Below are 22,837 nucleotides of genomic sequence, written 5' to 3'. Positions count from 1 at the left end.
GTGTTAGTTCTTTCTAAAGTTTGGTAGAATTCACCTGTGAAGCTATCTGGCCCAGGGTTCCTCTTAGTTGGGAGGTTTTTAATGACTGATGCTATTTCTTTACTTATAATTGGTTTGTTGAGATCATCACTTTCTTCTTTAGTAAATGTAGGTTGCTTGTGTGTTCTAGGAATTTGTCCATTTCCTCTAAATTGTGCTTCTTGTTACAATATAGTTTTTCAAAGTATCCTCTTATGATAGTCTTTATATCTGTGGTGTCAGTGTTGATATCCCCTTTCTCATTTCTTATTTTTTTTAATTGATTTTGTGATAATATTACATTAAAAATATATATGTGAGGTCCCATTCAACCCCACCCCCCCCCACCCCCACCTCTCCCCCCCCCCCAAGCAACACTCGTTCCCATCATCATGACACATCCATTGGATTTGGTAAGTACATCTTTGGGCACCTCTGCACCTCATAGTCAATGGTCCACATCATGGCCCATACTCTCCTCCATTCCATCCAGTGGGCCCTGTGAGGATTTACAATGTCCAGTGATTGCCTCTGAAGCACCATCCAGGGCAGCTCCATGTCCCAAAGACGCCTCCACCTCTCATCTCTTCCTGCCTTTCCCCATACCCATCAGCCACCATGTCCACTTTCCCAATCCAATGCCACCTCTTCTATGTGGACATTGGATTGGTTGTGTCCATTGCACCTCTATGTCAAGAGGAGGCTAAGATTCCACATGGATGTTGGATGCAATCCTCCCACTTTCAGTTGTAATCACTCTAGCCTCCATGGTGTGGTGGTTGTCCTTCTTCAACTCCATCTTAGCTGAGTGTGATAAGTCCAATAAATCATATTGTAGGTGCTGGAGTCTGTTGAGGCTCAGGACCTGGCTATCACATTGTCAGTCCAGAGATTCAAATCCCCTAAATATATCTTAAACCCCAACATTAACTGCACCTCCATCACCTTAGCATGAAAGTCTTATGAAGGAAGATCCCATCTGAGTCCCAGATTCATCACACATAAACATCAGTTCCAAAAAGGGGCCATCTGACCTGGTAGTTAACCCCATCGGCCATGACCATATCTCCATGGGTCTCTTTAGCCCTCAAAGGAACTGATATCTGGGGGTTGTATCTGCTTTATCTGTCTCTCTGACTCTGCTCAGTTGTGCATGAGGGCAATCCTTCTGCCAGCCTCCAGACTCTTTTTTAGAAACTCGTAGCCATATAAACTCATTCTCTTTCCATTTCCCCCTTACTTTAGGTCAAACAGCATTTTAAAGTCATGTTATTTTATGTAGACAGGGATATTCTGCTGATCCACATTGAACCTTCCGTATAAGGTCATTTTCCAGTTGCATCATCAGTTGGTAGTTGATAGTGGTCCCTCGGTGCCAGGGAGGCTCATCCCCGGGTATCATGTCCCACGCTGGGGGGGGAAGGCATTGCATTTACATGCTGAGTTTGGCTTCGAGACTGGCCACATTTGAGTAACATGAAGGCTGACAGGAGGAAATTCCCAGGCACAATGTTGCTCTAGGCCTTGTTCTTATTTTAGGCTTATCAGCTCACAAGCATAGTCATTAGCATCAGGGGCTCACTGTTGAACCCTCACTCCCTCCCGGTCCCCGCCGCTGTACCTGGGAGACTGTCGCTGCTCCCTTAGGGACCACGACAGAGCACCATTGGCCAGGAACCCAGTACCCACCCTGCTGTGGCTTTTAATTGTTGCCACTATGAGTATATCCAAACATTACCATGCACCCTGGACATATATTCTGTTCAGCTCCCTGTCAGCCAAATATCACCTGTCATTGGTATCCCATACCAGTATCCCTCCATTGCCATTGTTGAAACACTCTGTGATCCAAAACTCCCCGAAATTTGAAGCCCAATATAATGTCATGGTCCCTTACTAGGGAATGGCATATAGCGATGGATTTAAAGGTTAGATAAAGAACTTGGATAAAGTTAAAGAACTTAGATAAAGAATGTTGACTTGCAAAAATTCTACATCCTATCTTCCCCCCCCCCCTAATTATTCAGCTTCTCTTCACAGGAGTCCTAGACCACAGCAATGCATATATATAATATACAGCACTCCCATACATCCACCACAAAACCTTTTTCCTTCCACAGCGATACTCTTACACCATATTCATATCATATTTACTTAACGTGATGTACAGAGTCTGAGACATTAGCTTTCTAACAAGGTGACATCTGTGCTTACATTATGGTGCATACTTTAGGATATACAGTTCTTTACATTCTTAGTTATCCTATGTTTTACATTATGGTTTACATTATCAGTCTGTCATCTCCTATATGTTATGGTGTAATATTACATGTTTTATATCCATCCTTGTGTACTCTCAAGAAACTCCTCTCTTACCCCCCATTTACCTTGGTTCCACACATTTAACGTCCATTTTCCCTTCCACCTTGGTGCCCACAGTGACAGCCAACCTCCGTTTCCTGAGGAGCCACTTCCAGAGATAGATGGAATAGTGTTCAGGGCCTAACTTGCTCAACTGCCCCAATGCCCTGGGAGCCACCCTTTCTCTCGAGGGATACAGTTCCCTCTATTTGGTGGCATTAGTCCTCCCCAGGATGTGGGTCCACCCCCACTCTCACTACTTGGGTTTCTACCCCATGGTGACACCCACTCTGGCAGAATGAGCATTTAGACATTCCCCAGGAGCCTGTCCTGCATCAGACCCTCCCCTCCGAGCATTCTAAACAGGTAACCCTCTTTATTATATTTTGATATGATTTTCTTGGCATTTTACTCTCCACCAACACCTGACCCTCTCCTGTGTTCGTATGCTACCCCTCCCTCCCCCCACTTTTGGGCAATGTTACCCATCCGTCCCTCCCCAGCCACCCTCAAACCCCCAAAGCCCCAAACAAAGGCAACCCCTTGCCCACCTTTTATCTCTTCTTTGTGTTCATACTTACCACCATCTCGTCTTAAATTCCACCCCTGCAGACATCGGCTCATATCCTTCCTCCACCCTCCGATTTCCTGTAAGCCTATCGTTCAGTCTCTTGCTATCTAAGGCAGCTTGTTTATTTCATATCATTGAGGTCATGTAGTATTTGTCCTTCAATGTCTGGGTTGCTTCACTCAACATAAGGTTCTCAAGATTCATCCATGTTATCACATGTGTTTGTAGTGTGTTTGTTCTTACAGCCGAGTAGTATTCCATTGTGTGTATATACCACATTTTATTGATCCACTCATCTGTTGATGGGCATTTGGGTTGATTCCAACTTTTGGCAATAGTGAACAATGCTGCTATGAACATTGGTGTACATATATCTGTTTGTGTCCTTGTTTTCAGTTCTGCTGGGTATATACCCAGCAGTGGTATTGCTGGGTCATATGGCAAATCTATGGCTAGTTTTTTGAGAAACCGCCATACTGTCCTCCAGAACGGTTGGATCCTTCTGCATTCCCACCAGCAGTGGATGAGTGTTCCCCTTTCTTCACATCCTCTCCAGCACTTGTATTCTTCTGTTTTTTTTCATAGCTGCCAATCTTATGGGTGTAAGGTGGTATCTCATTGTAGTTTTGATTTGCATTTCCCTGATAGCTAGAGATTTGGAACATTTTTTCATGTGCTTTTTTGCCATTTCTATTTCTTCTTCAGAGAAGTGTCTGTTTAAGTCTTTTTCCCATTTTTTAAATGGGTTGTTTATCTTTTTATTTTCAAGATATAGAAGTTCTTTATATATGCACGTTATAAGTTTCTTATCAGATATATGATTGCCAAATATTTTCTCCCACTGTGTGGGCTCCCTTTTTACTTTCTTGACAAACTCCTTTGAGGTGCAGAAGGCTTTAATTTTGAGGTAGTCCCATTTATCTATTAGTTTTTTTGCTGCTCGTGCTTTTGGTGAGATATTCATAAATCCATTTCCTATTACAAGGTCCTGTAGATGTTTCCCTACACTGCTTTCTAAGGTTTTTATGGTCTTGGCTCTTATATTTAGGTCTTTGATCCATCTTGAGTTGATCTTTGTATAAGGTGTGAGATGGTAATCCTCTTTCATTCTTCTACATATGGCTATCCAGTTCTCCAGACACCATTTGTTGAATAGGCCACTCTCTCCCAGTTGAGAGGGTTTGGTGGCCTTATCAAATATTATGTGGCTGTATATGTGAGGTTCTATATCAGAGCTTTCAATTCGATTCCATTGGTCTATGTGTCTCTCCTTATGCCAATACCATGCTGTTTTCACCACCGTAGCTTTGTAGTATATTTTGAAGTCAGGTAGTGTGATTCCTCCAATTTCATTTTTCTTTTTCAGTATGTCTTTGGCTATTCGGGGTCTCTTTCCTTTCCAAATAAATTTCATAGTTAGTTTTTCTAGTTCCTTAAAGAAGGCTGCATTGATTTTTATTGGGATTGCATTGAATGTGTAGATCAGTTTTGGTAGGATAGACATCTTAATAATATTCAGTCTTCCTATCCATGAACAAGGAATAGTCTTCCATTTTTTTTAGGTCTTCTTTGATTTCCTTGAACAATCTTGTATAGTTCTCGGTGTATAAGTTCTTTACCTCTTTAGTTAAATTTATTCCTAAGTATTTGATTTTTTTGTTTACTATTGTGAATGGTATTTGTTTCTTGATTTCCTCCTGATCTTGCTCATTATTAGTGTACAGAAATGCTACTGATTTTTGCGCATTGATCTTATAACCTGCGACTTTACTAAACTCATTTATGAGTTCTAGAATCTTCGTTGTAGATCTCTCAGGGTTTTCTATGTATAGGATCATGTTACCTGCAAATAATGAAATTTTGACTTCTTCCTTTCCTATTTGAATGCCTTTTATTTCTGGTTCTTGCCTCAGTGCTCGAGCAAGTACTTCTAAGACAATGTTAAATAGGAGCGGAGACAGTGGGCATCCTTGTCTTGTTCCTGAGTTTAGAGGGAAGGAGTCTAGGATTTCTCCATTGTAAACAATATTGGCTTTCGGTTTTTCATATATACTCTTTATCATGTTCAAAAAATTTCCTTGTATTCCAATCTTTTGGAGTGTTTTTATCAAGAAAGGGTGCTGTATTTTGTCAAATGCTTTTTCTGCATCAATAGATATAATCATGTGATTTTTTTCCTTCAATCTGTTTATATGGTGTATTACGTTGATTGATTTTCTTATGTTAAACCATCCTTGCATACCTGGGATGAATCCCACTTGGTCGTGGTGTATAATACGTTTAATGTGTTGTTGAATACGATTAGCTAGTATTTTGTTAAGTATTTTTGCGTCTAGATTCATTAGAGAAATTGGTCTGTAATTTTCCTTTCTTGTGATGTCTTTGTTTGGCTTTGGTACTAGGGTAATGTTGGCATCATAGAAGGAGTTGGGTAATGTTCTTTCTGTTTCGATTTTTTGGAATAGTTTCAGCAGGATTGGTGTCAGTTCTTTCCGGAATGTTTTGTAGAATTCACCTGTGAAGCCATCTGGCCCTGGGCTCTTCTTAGTTCGGAGATTTTTAATAACTGATTCTATCTCTCTGCTTGTGATTGGTTTGTTAAGATCATCAATTTCTTCTTTCGTCAATATGGGCTGCTTATGTGTTTCTAGGAATTTGTCCATTTCCTCTAGATTGTCATTTTTGTTGGAATATAGTTTTTCAAAATATCCTCTTATGATAGTCTTTATTTCTGTGGGGTCAGTGGTGATATCGCCTTTCTCATTTTTTATTTTGTGTATTTGCATCTTCTCTCTTTTTTTCTTTGTTAGTGTTGCTAAAGGTTTGTCAATTTTGTTAATCTTCTCAAAAAACCAGCTCTTGGTCTTGTTTATCTTTTCAAGTGCTTTCTTATTTTCTATTTCATTTAGTTCTGCTCTTATCTTTGTTATTTCCTTCCTTCTTCTTCCTGTTGGGTCACTTTGTTGTTGTTTTTCTAATTCCTTCAAATGTGCAGTTAGTTCTTCAATTTTTGCTCTTTCTTCTTTTTTGATATATGAATTTATGGCTATAAACTTCCCTCTCAGTACTGCTTTTGCTGCATCCCATAAATTTTGGTATGTTGTGTTATCATTATCATTCGTTTCAAGGTAGTCAATGATTTCTTTTGAGGTTTCCTCTTTGACCCACTGTTTTTCTAAGAGTGTGCTGTTTAATTTCCAAATCGTGGTGTGAAATCTGGGTTTCTGTCCCTTGCAAATCTCCAGCTTGACTCCACTGTGGTCAGAGATAATGTTTTGTATGATTTCAATCTTTCTGAATTCGTTCAGCCTTTCTTTGTGGCCTAGCATATGATCTATCTTGGAGAATGATCCATGTGTGCTTGAGAAAAATGTATATCCTGCTGTGTTTGGGTGTAGTGATCTATAAATATCTATTAGATCCAGCTCCTCTAATATACTATTCAGGTGTTTTGTTTCTTTGGTGATTCTCTTTTGAGATGTTCTGTCCAGAGTTAATAGTGGTGTATTAAAATCCCCCACTATAATTGTAGATGTATCTATTCTTTCACTTAGGTTTTCCAGCGTTTGCCTGACGTATTTAGAGGCACCCTTGTTAGGGGCATAGATATTTATAATTGTTCGATCTTCTTGACAGATTTTTCCTTTCACTAAAATGTAGTATCCTTCTTTGTCTCTCACAATTGTTTCACATTTAAAGTCTATTTTGTCTGATATTAATATAGCTACTCCTGCCTTTTTTTGGTTATTGTTAGCTTGTATGATTGTTTTCCAGCCATTCACTTTCAATCTCCATGCATCTCTGGGTCTAAGATGTGTCTCTTGTAGACAGCATATGGATGGGTCATATTTCCTTATCCAATGTCCCAGTCTGAATCTTTTGATAGGTGAGTTTAATCCATTGACATTCAGTGTTATTACTGTCAAGGAATTATTTGTGCTAGCCATATTTTGATTGGATTTGTGTTTGTCATATTTTGTTTGTATATTTTTTTGTCTTTTTTGTTATTGTTGTTGGTCTTATACTCTCCTCCAACTCTGCCTTTCCTGTTTTTTCCTTTCTTCCTGTAGAACTCCCTTTAGAATTTCTTGAAGGGGAGGTTTCTTGTTGGTATACTCTTTCAGTTTCTGTTTGTCTGCGAATATTTTGAACTCTCCATCATGTTTGAATGCTAATTTAGCTGGATAGAGTATTCTTGGTTGGAAATTTCTTTCCTTTAGTACTTTGACTATATCATACCACTGCCTTCTTGCCTCCATGGTTTCAGAAGAGAAATCAGCACTTAATCTAATTGAGCTTCCCTTGTATGTGATGGTTTTCTTTTCTCTTGCTGCTTTTAGGATTTTCTCTTTGTCTTGAGCATTGGATAATTTGACAAGTATATGTCTTGGGGTGGGCCTGTTGGGGTTTATGACTTGTGGAGTGCACTGTGCTTCTTGGATATGTACATCTGTCTCTTTCAGTAGATTTGGGAAGTTTTCAGCCATTATTTCCTGCAGCATTCCTTCTGACCCCTTTCCCTTCTCTTCACCTTCTGGAATGCCTATAATACGTATGTTTGATCATTTTGCATTGTCATTCAAGTCCCTAAATCCTAATTGGATTTTTTCTATCTTCTTATTGACCCCTTCTACTATCTGCTTGATTTCTGAAGTACTGTCTTCCACATCACTAATTCTCTGCTCTGTCTCTTCTAGTCTGCTGATATTTGCTGCAAGCGTATTTTTGATTTCTTGAACTGTGGTGTTCATTCCCATCATATCTGTTATGTTTTTTCGTATGTCTGCAATTTCCCCTCCAAGTGATGTCTTCATGTTGTTAACCTCTTTCATTACTTCATCAAATTTGTCGGTGATAAATGTTCTGAGATCTTTCATTGCTTGTGCCAAGTTTTTCTCCCCTTCGTGATTATTGGTTTGTTGATTGGATTCAGCCATGTTTTCCTGATTACTGGTTTGGTTTGTAGATTTTTGTTGCTTTCTGGTCATCTCTTTATCTTGACGGATTTAATCAGTTCCTTAGCTTCTTTGTCTGCTCTTGGAGGTTAATTAGCTGTTATTTTTGCATAGGTGTTATATCTTCTCTTTGTCACTTTTTTCTTCTTATTCTAGTTTCTTGTTGTTGGTTAAGTTCACTTTAAAGGAATGTATTAGTGTTGGGGGAAGGCAATTGTGTAAGCAAGGGAAAAGTGTAAAGTAATATTGGTGATATATGTTAGCAAAGCAAGAATATGAGATCTGGGAGGATGGAGGTTAGATTTATGTAAATTGTGTAGAGTTATAGCAGTAGGTAGAGTACCTATTATGAGGTAGGTGATTGAATATGGGAGGATTATGGTATGAGTTAAAAAGCTATTGATTTCGTGAGAGAGGGAAAGAGAAAAAAAATGGTAATAGTTTCAAGAGTGGATAACAGACAGAAAACAAAACATAGGTATTAGAAATTAAGACTTAGACCCTTCGTGGATCGAAGAAAGGGAGGTGGGAGGTGGAATATGGGAGAGCCAGTAGATGGTGGCGGATATCAAGATGTAGGGGAAAGAGGATAGTGCAGGTAGGCTAAATCAGTTCACACAGAAATGAGGCAGTGGAGGATGAGAAAACCCCAGCGAATGTGAGGTGTTTCCTGCCGCACCTATTGTATAATTGAGTTAAAATAAACTAAGTAGAATATGAGGGACAAGAGGGAGAGAGACAACAGAAAAAAAGAAAGAAAGAAAGAAAAAAAAGAAAGTGGGGGGGAAGGGACGAGAGGAAGAAAGTAGAAGGGGATGGGCAAGGGGTGGGGAACAGATAGGGGAAAGAAAAAAAAAAACAGATATCCACGACCCAGAATTATAACACCCACTTCACAGCACCTACCACGAAAAAAAGCCTTAAATAACTGAGTAAAAGAAAGACTTTGGGGGATACGCTGTGAGAGAAGACTAGGGGATAATGCGGTGTTAGCAATCAGGAAATTGAAAAAAGTAAAGAATAAGTCAAAATGAAAATAAAAACAAAACAAAATGATACGATAAGGAAAGAATGCCAACGTTGAAGGCTAGGGCATTTGAGGACCTCAGATGGACCTCAGTGCGTGATGGATTCAGGGATGGAAAGTCTGAGATATTGAGGTCTCAAGAGATGTGAGTCTCTGTGGTGTGGGCTACCAGATTTTAGGGAATTCAGACTTGGCACCCTCCAATCTGGTCTACAGGAAGCCTGGGAGCCCCGCAGTGTAACACAGCCCTCAGGGATCCCCTCAGCTGGGTGCCAGCCTTAAGGGGGAAGTCAGATCCGCAAACTTTATATTATGACTGAACCCTGCAATTCATTTACTTAGCTGGGCTCATTAGTATGTTTCACTTCAGCTTTTAGACAGCTCCCGTCCTGTGATTCCAAACCTCTGCCACTAGAGGGCGCCTCTACACCGCAGCCACTTTGCTAGTACAGATCTGAAGCCCGGCCTGTGACGCCGAAAACAGATTCGAAAATCGGATTTCCCAAGCTTCGCAAAATATTCCCTAATCTGCTTCCAGATGTATCCCCCTCCCTTGCCGCAGCCTAATACAACTTTCCGATTACGTCTCTTTATTGCCTACAGCCTATTTGGGTCGGAGACCGGCTGCCGGGCTTTTGGGGGCGGGGCTTCAGGCGGAAGCACTATTGTTTATTTTCGCAATCACAAGTTTCTCCCGCTTCACGACAAAGCACCATCTATCTTCCCAAATCGCACTGCAAAGGCGACCCGTCGCATCAATCCGTGCACAGCTCGCCCAGAGCTCGTGAACTCCTCGACAGCTCAGAGCCGTGTAAAAGCAGTGCCGCTGGGCTGAACCGCGACTCCCCCCACCCCCAGCAGGGAGGAGCCCACGCGCGGGTCTCACCCACAGGCAATAGAACCCAAACTATATCTACTAGACCAATCCTCTCCATTACCTTTCCACTCAATCGATGTCCAGGCACTTCTGCCCTGCAAAAATCCCGAAAAAGCCCGACCTTGGAGAGCCTGCAGCCACGCCCAGCCGTCTCCTCCCGGGACCTACCGCAAAGGCAAGTTCACTCAGCGACCATCTTGCCTCCCCCTCCCTTTCTCATTTCTTATTATGTATATTTGCATATTCTCTCTTTTTTAAATTGTTAGTCTAGCTAGCAGTTTGTCAATTTTATTGATCTTCTTAAAGAACCAGCTCTTGGTTTTGTTTATTTTTTTCAAGTGCTTTCTTATTTTCTATTTCATTTAGTTCTGCTCTGATCTTTGTTATTTCTTTCTTTCTTCTTCCTTTGGGTTTAATTCATTGCTTTTTAATAATTCCTCCAAATGTGCAGTTAGTTCTTCAATTTTAGCTCTTCTTTTTGATGTATGAATTTATGGCTATAAATTTCCCTCTCAGTACTGCCTTTGCTGCATCCCTTAAGTTTTGATATGTTGTCCTATCATTTTCATTCATTTCAAGGTAGTTATTAACTTCTTTTGAGATTTCCTCCTTGGTCCACTGTTTTCTAAGAGTAGAGTGTGTTATTTAACCTCCATATCTTGTTGCAAAATCTGGGTCTCTGACCCTTGCAGATTTGCAGCTTCATTCCACTGTGGTCAGAGAAATTATTTTGTATGATTTCAATCTTTCTGAATTCATTGAGACTTTTTCTGTGACCTAGCATGTGGTCTATCTTGGAGAATGATCCATGTGCACTTGAGAAAAATGTATATCTTGCTGTACTGGGTGTAATGTTCTGTATATGCCTGTTAGGTCCAGCACCTCTAATATTTTGTTCAAAATCTTTGTTTCTTTATTGATTCTCTTCTGAGATGTTCTCTCCAAAGATGATACTCTGTTAAAGTCCCCCCACTATAATTGTAGAGGCATCTATTCCTTCATTTAGTTTTTCTAGTGTTTCCCTCACATATTTTAAGTCACCCTTGTTAGGAGCATAAATATTTATGACTTTTCTTTCATCTTGAAGGATTATCCCTTTCACTAATATGTAGTGTCCATCTTTGTCTCTCACAATTGTTTTGCATTTAAAGTCTATTTTCTCTGATGTTAATATAGCTACTCCTGCCCTTTTTTGGTTGTTATTTGATTGTAAGATTGTTTTTCAGGCATTTACTTTCATCCTTCTTGAATCCCTGGGTCTAAGATGTTTTTCTTGTAGACAGCATATGGATGGGTCTTATTTCCTAATCCAATCTTTGAGTCTAAGTCTCTTGGCAGGTGAGTTTAATCCATTGACATTCAGTGTTATTACTTTCAAGGAATTACTTATATTAGCAATATGTCCATTGGATTTGTGTCTATCATATTTTGTTTGATTTTTTTCTTTTTATGTCTTTTTAGTTGTTCTTACATGCTCCTCCAACTCTGTCTCTCCTGTTTTTTTTTTTCTTTCCTCCTGTAGAGCTCCCTTTAGTATTTCTTGAAGGGCAGGATTCCTGTGGGCATACTCTCTTAGTTTCTGTTTATCTGTGAATATCTTGAACTCTCCATTACTTTTGTTTTTTTTAAAGATTTATTTACTTACTTATTTATTTATTTATTTATTTATTTCTCTCCCTCCCTCCCTCCCCCCAGTTGTCTGCTCTCTGTTTCCATTCACTGTGTGTTTTCTGTGACCACTTCTATCCTTATCAGTGGCACCAGGAATCTGTGTTTCTTTTTGTTGCATCATTTCATTGTGTCAGCTCTCCGTGTGTGGGGCCTTTCTTGGGCAGGCTGCACCTTTCTTTTGCACTGGGCAGCTCTCCTTACAGGGTGCACTCCTTGCGTGTGGGGCTCCCCTACAAGGGGACACCCCTGCATGGCATGACCCTCCTTGCATGCATCAGTGCTGTGCATGGGCCAGCTCCACATAGGTCAAGGAGGCCTGGGTTTTGAACCACGGACCTCCCATGTGGTAGGCAGACGCCCTATCCATTAGGCCAAGTCTGCTTCCCCTCCATTACTTTTGAATGCTAGTTTAGCTGGATAGAGTATTCTTGGTTGAAATTTTTTTCTTTTAGTACCTTGACTATGTCATACCATTGTCTTTTTGCCTCCATGGTTTCAGATGAGAAATCTGTACTTTATCTTATGGAGTCTCCTTTGTATGTGATGGTTCTCTTTTCTCTTGCTGCTTTTAGTATTTTCGTTGTCTTGAGCATTGGATAATTTGACAAGTATATGTCTTGGGGTAGGCCTTTTGGGATTTATGCTATTTGGGGTGCATTGTGCTTCCTAGACATGTACATCCATCTCCCTCAATAGGTTTGGGAAGTTTTCAGCCATTATTTCCTCCAACACTCCTTCTGTCCCCTTTCCCTCTCTTCTCCTTCTGGGATGCCTATAATGCATATGTTTGTGCATTTTGCATTGTCATTCAGGTCCCTAAGTCCCTGTTGGATTTTTTCTATCTTTTTACCTTCAATTCTACTATCTGTTTGGTTTCAGATGTAATGTCTTCCACATCACTAATTCTTTCCTCTGCCTCTTCAAATCTGCTGTTATTTGCTGAGGGTGTATTTTTATTTCTTGGATTGTGCTGTTCATCACCATCATATCCATTATCTTTTTGTGCATGATTGCAATTTCTTCTGTATTCTCTCCAAGTGTTTTCTTTATATTCTTCATCTCTTCTTTCACTTTATTAAATTGGTCCTTAATATATGTTTTGAGAGCTTTAATTACTGGTTTGATGTTCTGCCCTTCTTCCTGCCTTTTAGTTTGTTAATTGAATTGGGCCACGTTTTCCTGGTTTTGGTTTGGTTTGTAGGTTTTTGTTGCTGTCTAGTCATCATTTTATCTTGGTGGGTTTATTCAGTTGATTAGCTTCTTTGTCTATTCTTGGGGAGTAATTAGTTGTTTTTGTGTGTTTGTTAAATCTTCTCATTGTCCCTTTGTTCTTCTTATTCTATTTCCTTGTTGTTGGCTAAGTTCACTTGAAGGAAAATTTTACTACCAGAGAAAGCAAAAGGAGTAAGAAAAGAAAAAGGATCATAGTAGTATTGATAGTAAATATTAACAGAAGATCCATGTGAGATCTAGGAGAACAGATATTAGATTCATGTAACCTGTGTAGAGTTATAACAGTAAGAAAAATGGAGTACCTATAATGAGATAGTAACCTGAATATGGGAAGAAATATAATATGAATTAAAAGGCCAGTGTGGTCAGGATAGAGGGAAAGAGAAAAGAAAGGACAATAATATAGAGCATGAGTAAAAAACAGAAACAGTACAAAGGTATTAGAAATAAAATTCTGAAAAATTGGGGGCTAAACAAAGAGAGGTGGAATGTAAGAGAAACAATAAATGATGGAGGACAGAAAGATGTGGAGAAAAGGGGATAGCATTGGTAGCCAAAATCAGTACACACAGAAAAGAAGAAATTGAGGATCAGGAGACATAGGAAATGTGAAACACTCTCTGTAGCACCTAATATTTAAAAATATAGAAAAGAAGAGAAAGAAAGAACAAAAAAGAGGTAGGGGAAAGGGGTGGGAAACAAGTAAGGAAAAGGAAAAAGAAGAAGAAGAAAGGGCCAAGGGGGATAAAAAGGAAGGAAAAACAAGAAAATAACCCAACAAAAAAGACCAGACAAAGTTTCAAGCAAGGAATCCTCTTTGCAGTTAAATAAAATGCTTAGGAGTCTGATATTCCACCTTTCTCCCTTTCTCACTTCCCTCTCTCCCAGGACAGCAGGAAAGCTGCATGAGGGGTCCAGTAGGAGATTCAAGTGGGTCCTTGTTGAACCAAATCACCAGAGAAAATAATCACTCAATTTCTAAAGAGAGAGCACCCTCACCTCACCTCACCAGGGACCCCAAATATGCTATTGGAAGTTTTCAAAGCACCTCCTGCAGTCCCTCTTCCTTAGGTGTGCCGCAGGAGGGCTAGTTGATTTTATGACTCCAACTTCTCCCAGATCAAATTTCCTATCCCAGGGTGTTTAGGTAAATTGGGCTTTCTCAGCAGATTTGCCTCTCCTTTCTTCCCCAGCACTCCCCAAGCCAGCTGGTATGCTCCTTCAAGCTCAGAAAAAAAGGAGGGGGGGACCTGAAAATTGAACCCACATTCTTCTGGCCCCTTTGCACCTCCCACCAAAACCCTCCAACTCATGGAGTCAGTCCAAAACCAGAGGACTAGGGTACTCCCATACTTCAGGGAGCACTGGATTTGGGAGAGTGAAGACCAGGATATTGCATACTTGAGGTATGTGGGTTTGTGGAAATTAGGCTACAGAGGGTTAGCAGTCATGGACCTGGGGACCACGCTTCTGGGGAACACAGGGCTTGGGAATGCCACTGCACTACCAACAGTTCTGGGCACACTGTGGCCACCAGCCTTAGGGGGAAAGGTCACACCTCCCCACAACTTCTGACCTCAGTGCTAGAAACCCACAATTGTACCTTTAGTAAGCACTACTTCTGTTGCAGTCTCTCCAAATTGATGTGAAAACACCTCCTGCCTTGCAAGCCCCCAAAACAGCCCACTCTGGTGAGATTCCAACCCTACTCTGCTGGTCCTTTGCAGGAGTGGTTATGAAGTGCACTCACTCAGATGCCATTTGCCCTGCCTCCCTCCATCACTTTTAAATACTCTCATAATTATACTTTTCCTAGTTTGTCTCATCTAGTCCTAATTTCTACCACCACATATTTGCTAATAGCACGATGGTCTATGGCAACTATGTTTAAAATGCACATCTCATATTCTCAGGTACACCTGGATGTTTGCCCAAAGCCTTATGTCAGAAATGCTGGTTACATTTTCTCTGCCAACACTCCCTTCTTAGAAGAACATATCTGCCAAATAAAACACTATGTGATCTCATTCCCCAGGTCATAGCTGAGTTGACCAAAGTGGCCACCTGACCCAGCTAGGTCAGTAGGATCCCCTTCCCTGGGATTCCCATATCATAAGGCAATGCAATTTTAAGGTGATATTGATGCAGAATTTGGGGCCTGATGATGAAGGGTAGGTACAGGAAACCAGGGTACAAGGAGAATCTGGAGAATGGAGAATACATGTATAGAAAAGCAAAGCAAGACATAGTAGGATTTCAGAGAGAGAATGATGGAGAGGTTGGATGCCTGAGAATTTTTCAAGGCTGGCAAGACTTAATCCTAATTCCTTCTATTGTATTTCATAACATTTAATATTCACTTTTCCAATATTGTTTAATGACCTACTTTTTTATATATATAAATTTTATTTTTTAAAGATACTTATATTACATAAATGTTATATAAAAATATAGGGGATTCCCATATGGCCTGTTCTCTATACCTCTCATATTTTCTCATACTAACAAATCCTTTATTAGTGTGGTTCATTTGTTACAATTGATGAACACAGTTTGGAGCATTGCCACTAAGCATGGATTATAGTTTTCATTATAGTTTACACTCTCTCCCACACAAATTTTGTAAGTATGACAAGGTATATAATGGTCTGTATCTGTCATTGCAATGTTACTCAGGTTAATTCCTAACTCCCGAAAATGCCCCCATATTACACCTATTTTTCCCTCTCCCTCCCCTCAGAATGTTCAGTGGCCACTGACTCCACATCAGTGATAAAAGTTCTTCCAATTGCTAGAATCACAACAAGTAGAATAATGGTAAAGTCTACTCTAGTCCATTTTTCATTCCCCAGTCCTGAGGATTCTGGGATGGTGATGCCCACTATGCCTCTAATTGAGAGGGGCCTTAGATCCCATGGGAAGATGATGGGACTACCTTGCTTGCAGTTTCAGACTCTCTCTGTTCTGTAGGATGGGTGTTGTCCATCATCATCTCATTATTAGTTGTCCTGAGTGAGTCCAATGAACTGGAGAGTAATTGATGCAACTCTGTTGAGATTCAGTACCCTACTGGCACATGGACAGCCTAAAGATTTAAGTCTCTTGGGCATACACCTATCAACTCTTATACTAACTATAGGTTCAGATAGAAGGAGCAGAAGAGCCATGTGTAGGGAAACCACAACTGGCTTCAACTCTGACAACCTACTTTATGTTAAGGGATTTGATAGGTGCAGGAGATATTTTATTAAATAAGAAAAACATGGTCCCTGTCCTCACAAATCTTACATTTGAGTGCCGTCTCACATTAAATTCCTTTTTAATGTGTATATTTGAGTAAAGTTATACTTTTGCAATCCAACAATCCATTATATGTGCTTTCCTTAATAACATATCCCAAACCAAACATTTTTCTCACTATGCCTGCTCCTCCAGAAAGCCTGAAGGAATCCCTTTAGCATTTCTGGTAAGATCAGGTCCACTAGTAACAAACTCCCTTAAGTTTTCTTTATCTAGGTTTGTGGATGCACTAAGCCAGCACATCCTTCTTTCAAGGAATGTTCCCATGCCCCCAAGTTGGAAGCCAGCATCATGTAACATGTCTCAGCCAGGGCCAGACTCAGCTGCACCCATTGCTGGAATCCCAGCTATTCAGAGAGTGTTCTTCCAGGGCCATTCTGGCTACTGTGCTGACACTAAGGGGTCATGGCTTGCCTTGAGTTATTCATTAGATCTGGGCATGATCCTTACCTGGTTGGGGAGGTCCCAACTTTGAGCCCAGAGACCTATCACATATAACCCAGAATCTCCATATCTGTCTCTTTCTCACTCCTGTCCAATGGCTTGACTGTCTCTCTCTCCTTGTCATCCTCCTCCTCACCATCATCCCTATAATCACACATCAACTTCTCTTTCCCACCATCATTTGCTGGGCTGGAGAAGAGAGCTGAGGCCAGAAGGACACAAAGACTTGTATGGGGTGGAACCTGGGAATCCATGGTTTTAACATGGGGACAGGGAAATTGTAACAGACAAATTTGAAATCCACTTCCCCTGAAAGCCTTTGGAAAGCCTCATGGTCACCTGATGAGAATAGAAGCCCTTTTACATGACTGCATTTCCCTGGTGTGAGGGTCTGTTGGGGATTGAATCATGTACTCCACAAAAAAAATCAGCATTCCTATGATTGACCTCATTAAATAAAAGGATCTTTTGAAAGTCCTGTTATTAGTGAGGGGGGGACATTTGTGAACAGACTCTTTAAAAATTCTATTTAGGTGAGTTCAAATTAAATCAGGGTGCTCCTTAACCCATATGGCTGAAGTCCTTATACACAAAAGAACTTGTACATAGAGCCAGAAGCCAGAAACCAGGTGCAACCAGAGAGAGAGGGAGAGATTGTCATGTGATGGAGACAAATTCATCTACAAACCTAAGCAGAATATTAAAGACTCTAGGAGAAAACAATCACTGCCTATAACTTGAATTTGGACTTCTAGCCTCCAAACATGTAAGCCATAAAATGGTCTGTAATTTAAGCCCACCAGTGCTCTTGGGGCAGAATACCAGCTAAGACATCTCAGCCTTGCCCCAAGAGCATCAAGTCTGAAGTTTCTGTAAATACAGGTATCAGAAGAGATCAGAGTTTTGTGGGCACTGAAGCTTTGCATTTGGAAGGTACCAACTTAGTGAATGACATGTACAGATGCTTGCAGCCCCACTTGCCCTGGGCACCTGGTTCTTAATCTTCATGTCCAACCTCAATGGTCAAGGCCTCCCTCCCCTCTCATTTCAGTCCAACATCATTCATGATGTGACAGTTTGAAATGATTTTATGAATCCCAAAAAGAGAAAGATTATGTTTTTAAAATATCCTCTTCCTGTGGGAGTGATGCCCTTTGATTGCATTAAATTCAGTTGAAGGTCCTTTGAATAGATTACTAGCTGAGATTGCTTCAGGGCTTTTGATTGGACTATGTCAGTGAGGTCTGACTCAGGTTGAATCTCTGCCCCTTTCCTGGGCCTGATATAAATGGAAACACAGAGCTAGATACACAGACAGACACAAGAGAAGTACTCTGCCATATCTGATCCTGCCATGTGAGATGGAGGGAGGAGGCCCAGGAAGAGAGCAAGCCCTACACCAGGTTTGTCTGCAGTTGCAGAAAGGTAGAGACCTCAGCAGAGATTGGGGACCTTCTTGCTTTATGTCATGGCAGCGGACTTTGGTGCAAAAGCACCTGTTATGGTGCCTCAAGTTGGACTTTCCATGGTCTTGTAAGCTTTAACCCAAATATATCCTTTAATAAAATCCACCCCATTTCTGGTATTCTGTATCAGCAGCCCTTTGGCAAAGGGGGCCTGGCCCAGCACACCTGTGCTCATGCTGTCCACCAGTCAGGCTGCTCTTCCCACCACCCCTGTCCTACCACCTGCACAATTCCCAGTGACTCACTGTGCTGTCAACTCCTCCAGGAAGCCTGCCTTGATGTCTCACCTCTGGACTGGGTCTTTCTGTGGTCCTATAACACATTCTCTTGGGCTCTGTGTCAGCATTTACCATATTGCTCTGCCCAACTCTGCCCCTCCCCAGCTGTCAGCTCCAACAGGGCACAAACAGTGCCTGACACCCTGTCCCCTGGTGCTGGGCACCCAGAAAGCAGTCCATAAAGGTTTGTTGAGTGACTGCAGGACAGACTGAAACAGTGGAAAGAAATAAGAGTTAGAAGGTATTCCAAGCACCACCTCTGAGCTGTAGACAATCAGGCTGGTCACTGCATGACTTTGAGCCCTGAGGAGGATTAAATAACTTCAAAGCCATAAGCCTTCCCTGGGCACTGACACTCCTGAACAGCTGTTTGACTCTTAGTGCTGGGGCTTGTAGCTAGAACAGCCAAACCAAGGAGGGCACTGGAGGCCCTACAGTGTTCAAAGTTGAACACTGAGGCAGGCCTCCACATCCATGGCAGCTGCTCAGTGACTTAAGCCCAGGTGGAGGGAGGACTTGTGCACCCTTAGCTCCTTCCAGCTCTCACCATTCTGTGCACTGTGGACAAGGAGCCCTCCCCAGTGTGCTTCCCAGCCCCTGTAATCCAGCTTCACAGGAGTTTCCTTCAGCCTTAACCAGGCCATGCCCACCTCAGAGCCCCCTGCCTGCAGGGCTATTCCCTGTAGCCCACCCACTTCCTCAGGCTCTTCTCTAAGGCACAGACTTTGGGGTCAGAGTGCCTGAGGTTGAAACCCACACCTGGAACATGTCACAGTCTGTCAGGATCCCAACCCATCAGTTTTCTTGAATACAAAAGGAAGCCAGTGATTCCAAATGGGAACATGTGTTGGGGGATAAAGAAAGGAAGCTGAAGGCTCCTGATGACCTTTGACTAGGGAGGTCACTCTCCCCCAGTGAGCAGGCCAGGGGACAAGGCCCTGCTCAGGAAGAAGAATGGGCCAGAGCAGTGAACTTGAACCCACATCGGAGTCTGGGCTTGCTCTCTTAGAGCCATAGGACTTGATGCTGCTGCTGCCTGCTCACCCAGCAATGGGGAGCAAAGGCAGAGAGGACCCAGGAGCAGCTTCTTAGCAGAAGGGAGTGCCCCCAACTCTCAGCCCTGGCAGTCTAGCCTGGTTCCACCCTCCTGCCCCTCTCACATCCCATGACCTCTGCTAGAGATAAGTGGAGTTCAGGTGCCCTGGGTCCTCTCAGTGAGTATAGGAGGCAGAGAGGAGAAGGAGCTGCAAGGATCACCAGCTTTCTTCCCCACTCAGACTCACAAGGTTGTGCCCACCTCCAGATCTGCCTTTGAGGGGACATGTCACCATGTCCTTCATGAGCACATGCTGAGGCATCTCCACATGCAACCAGTCATTACCATGTGGAAACTGAGGCCCACAGACACACAGGAATGATCCAGAGCCTCTGAGGTAAGCAGAGCACAAGGGGTAATTTAGGGTGACTCCCTTCGAGGCCAGGGTACCAACCTGCCCCCTGCATTTGCTATCAGAATGAGAGCCCCTTCAAGCCTGGATCTACTGCTCAGACTTTTCCCATATGAGAACATTTTCCTTTTGGCCTCGCTGTGTGGGTCCAGCTCACACATGACATCCCAGGTGTGGACTATGGGGCTGGGGTCAGAGGAGGAGAGTACACCAGGGGAGTGAGCAGGTGGAACTGAGGAAGATGCTGGAGGCAGCTCTGCTGCTGGGCAGTGGCACCCACTCTTCTCACCACCTGCCCATGGACTCATATATGGGCACAGGGAAAGAATCCAAGCTGATGGGCAAGGGCTAGAGCCTGCATGTGCTGGTGACAGCTTCAGGGCAACCTTGAAAGACAAGCCTGCGGTCAGAGGGACTCTGGGCTCCTGGAACTGGAATGAACACCTCTTTAGAGTAGAAGGGGCCCCAGGAAAGAGGCCTCAGTCTCCTCCTCATTCTATTGGGGTGTTTAGAGCAGGTGACCCACAAGGGTTCCATAAACTCAGGGAAGTGTCTATTCAGACTGGTCCTTCTGTGATGATTCACTGCTCTTCCAGGGACCCAGGAGAGCCACTGCCTTGAGGAGAGACAAAGTGTGTGATCACTTTTGTGGATATCCCGCCAGGAGCTGCAGTGCTAATGCTGGTCAACAGAGGGCAGGCAACCTCATCAACAGCCTGTGCCCTCGATGACTGCTGCCGCCCCTGAACACTGAGAGTCACCCGAGGTCTTTCTGGCCATCCAACTGCCTAGACACAACATGCACCTCCTATCATTGGCATCCATCTCCAAATTCTGAGCTGGGCAGAGTCTGGTAAAGGTTCTCAGAAATCATCTCAGGTACTCATCCAGGAGTGAAAGTGAGTTTCCTAAGATTGCACAGCCCTCCCCAGCCCTGTTTTGAGTTGTATTCCTGTTACATCCATCCCCTTCCTGCTTATCCCATGTCTGCCTGTGTATTATCTACATGGGAAACAAGACTATGGGGTTTGCAGTGTTCTCCCAACAGACTTGATGATGTCGCCAGGAAGCAGACACTAGAATGATTCCTACTGTGTCAGTGAGGAGACTGGGGAGGCCTCTGGGCCTAGTCTGGGATCACAAAACTGAAAAGAATGAGTGGTCAGGTCTGAACCAGGCTGGGTCTCCTCATATCTGGGGCCCAAGTTGCACACAGGCCTTCCCAGGTAGCTGTGGGGAGGGACATGTTGGTAGTGCTATGTCTTGTTACAAGGTGATCTAGGTGAGGAGAATAGAAAGACAGAGTAATTTTGGGGAGTCCTTACAGTTAAGAGGCCCAGGTAATGTTGGAAACTGAGGCACAGTGGTCTCACAAGGAGAGACATGCTGTTTAAATGGCTATGCTTGCACCCTAAGGAATGTGGTAATTAAGAGTTCCTCACAAACAAGATGAAGCTGTTAAGGGCTGAAAGAAAAGTTGAGCACATACCTTTTGTAGTAAATAGAACACTTAGACTTTGAACCTTGAGATAAGATTTTTTGAGTTCCTTAGTAATGCTAATAGTTAACTGCCTGTTGCTGTTAGTTGTCACAAAGACTGAGGTATATAGAGAGCCCTTTGTAAACAATAAAGTTGTCTAATGAGTCTCTACTGGCAGACCCCCTGATCCCAGTTCTCTCATTCTTACTTTCTTTTTCTTTTTTCTTTCTCTTTCTTTCACTCTCCTTTTTCTCTTTCTTTCAGTCCTGATACCCTTTGGGCCCAAATGCCCAACAAGGTAAGGGGATCTAAGGAGGTGACCTCACTTCCTTGGTGAGAGGCCCCAACAGAACTTGGAACTCTGGTAACCAGGCACCCAGATTCCAAAGGTAGCCCCTTCCCAGCTCACTTGGCAAGAGACATCTGAGAGAGCACCATGTTCTCATGCTGTGTTCCTAGTTCATGTGGCTCCAGCCTCAGCCAAACCAGGAATGAATCCCCTTTCCATTGCTTTCAGTGTTGGCTTAGGCCTCAGCCAGAAGGTTCCTGGCCTTTGGCCAGGAGGTACCCAAAGGTACCATGGTGTGGCCCAGGGCCAAACAATTCAGCACATGCCCCTACTGTACCCCTATGTGGGCAGCCCCACTTCCCATCCACCTCCCAATGGGTGGGAGGCATGAGCTGTAAGGACCACCTGGGAAGGATCAGACCACCAGGGATGGGAACCAGTAAGTCCTTCCCTGTCTCCTGTCAGGTCATGGCTGGAAGGATGGGAAGGTACATCTTGGGGTGGCATCCATGTGTACCAGTGTTAACCCTGAGCCCTCTGCTGTCATCTCCTCTCCAATGGGGATTAATCCCAGCCCAAGCAAGGTACAGCTACCCTCTGGAGTAGGGCAGACCACTTGCTGATGCCTCTTGGCCTGACAGCTGGACACTGTGTTCATAGAGCTCCACAAAGATGATCGGTGAGGAGCTGGCAGATGGCCTCATCTACACCATCTCTCTGCAGAAAGTGTAAGTCCATCATGGCCACAACCAGGGCCAGAGCTGGTTCCAGGTGGGAGCAGTTGCCAATTGGAGTCCTGAAATAACAGAGGAGCACCCAGGGCCTGTATCCCACCCTGGCTGCTCCCCTGCTCTCTCCCCAAAGTCTTTCACCCCTGAGTGGCCCAATATCCCACTTCCTGAGGAACCTGGATCCCCACCAATCACCCACCACACTGCCATTCCATGGACCAGGGAGAGTTCACCTCAAATGGTTAAAGAAATAGCAGAGAGGAGTCTTTTCCATGGGTTTCCCTTCAGGTAGCCTGAGGGTGGTCTCACTTCACATATGTGTGCTTTTTGCTACTGCATTTCTGTTTCTACTCTCTGGCCCCATTTTCCCCCCAGCAGACTTTGTGACTGTCCATCCATACCTGCTCCAAGCCATACAGCTCCTTTCACTTTGAAGTGTTCTTGCTGTCTCCCATAATCATTCCCTTGGCCTTCTCAGGTGTTGAGCTGTGGCACGACTCAGCTGCCCAATATTCCAGAAGGAAAGCAACTTAGAGCAGTGATTCAGCCTATGGTGGTTCTGGACCTTGAACGGTCCTTCCCTGAGGCCCTGTCAGCACTGCTGCCCAGAACACCCCCCACATTCCCCAAGGCCATGATCCCTCCTGCCCTCGATAGAGGCTCCCAGGAAAGGGATGACAGAGGACAC

This window comes from Dasypus novemcinctus, chromosome 22, assembly GCF_030445035.2.
Source record: "Dasypus novemcinctus isolate mDasNov1 chromosome 22, mDasNov1.1.hap2, whole genome shotgun sequence".
In the NCBI taxonomy this organism is placed as follows: Eukaryota; Metazoa; Chordata; class Mammalia; order Cingulata; family Dasypodidae; genus Dasypus; species Dasypus novemcinctus.
The sequence above is the reverse complement of the archived record's forward strand: the minus strand, read 5'-3'. Positions refer to the sequence as shown.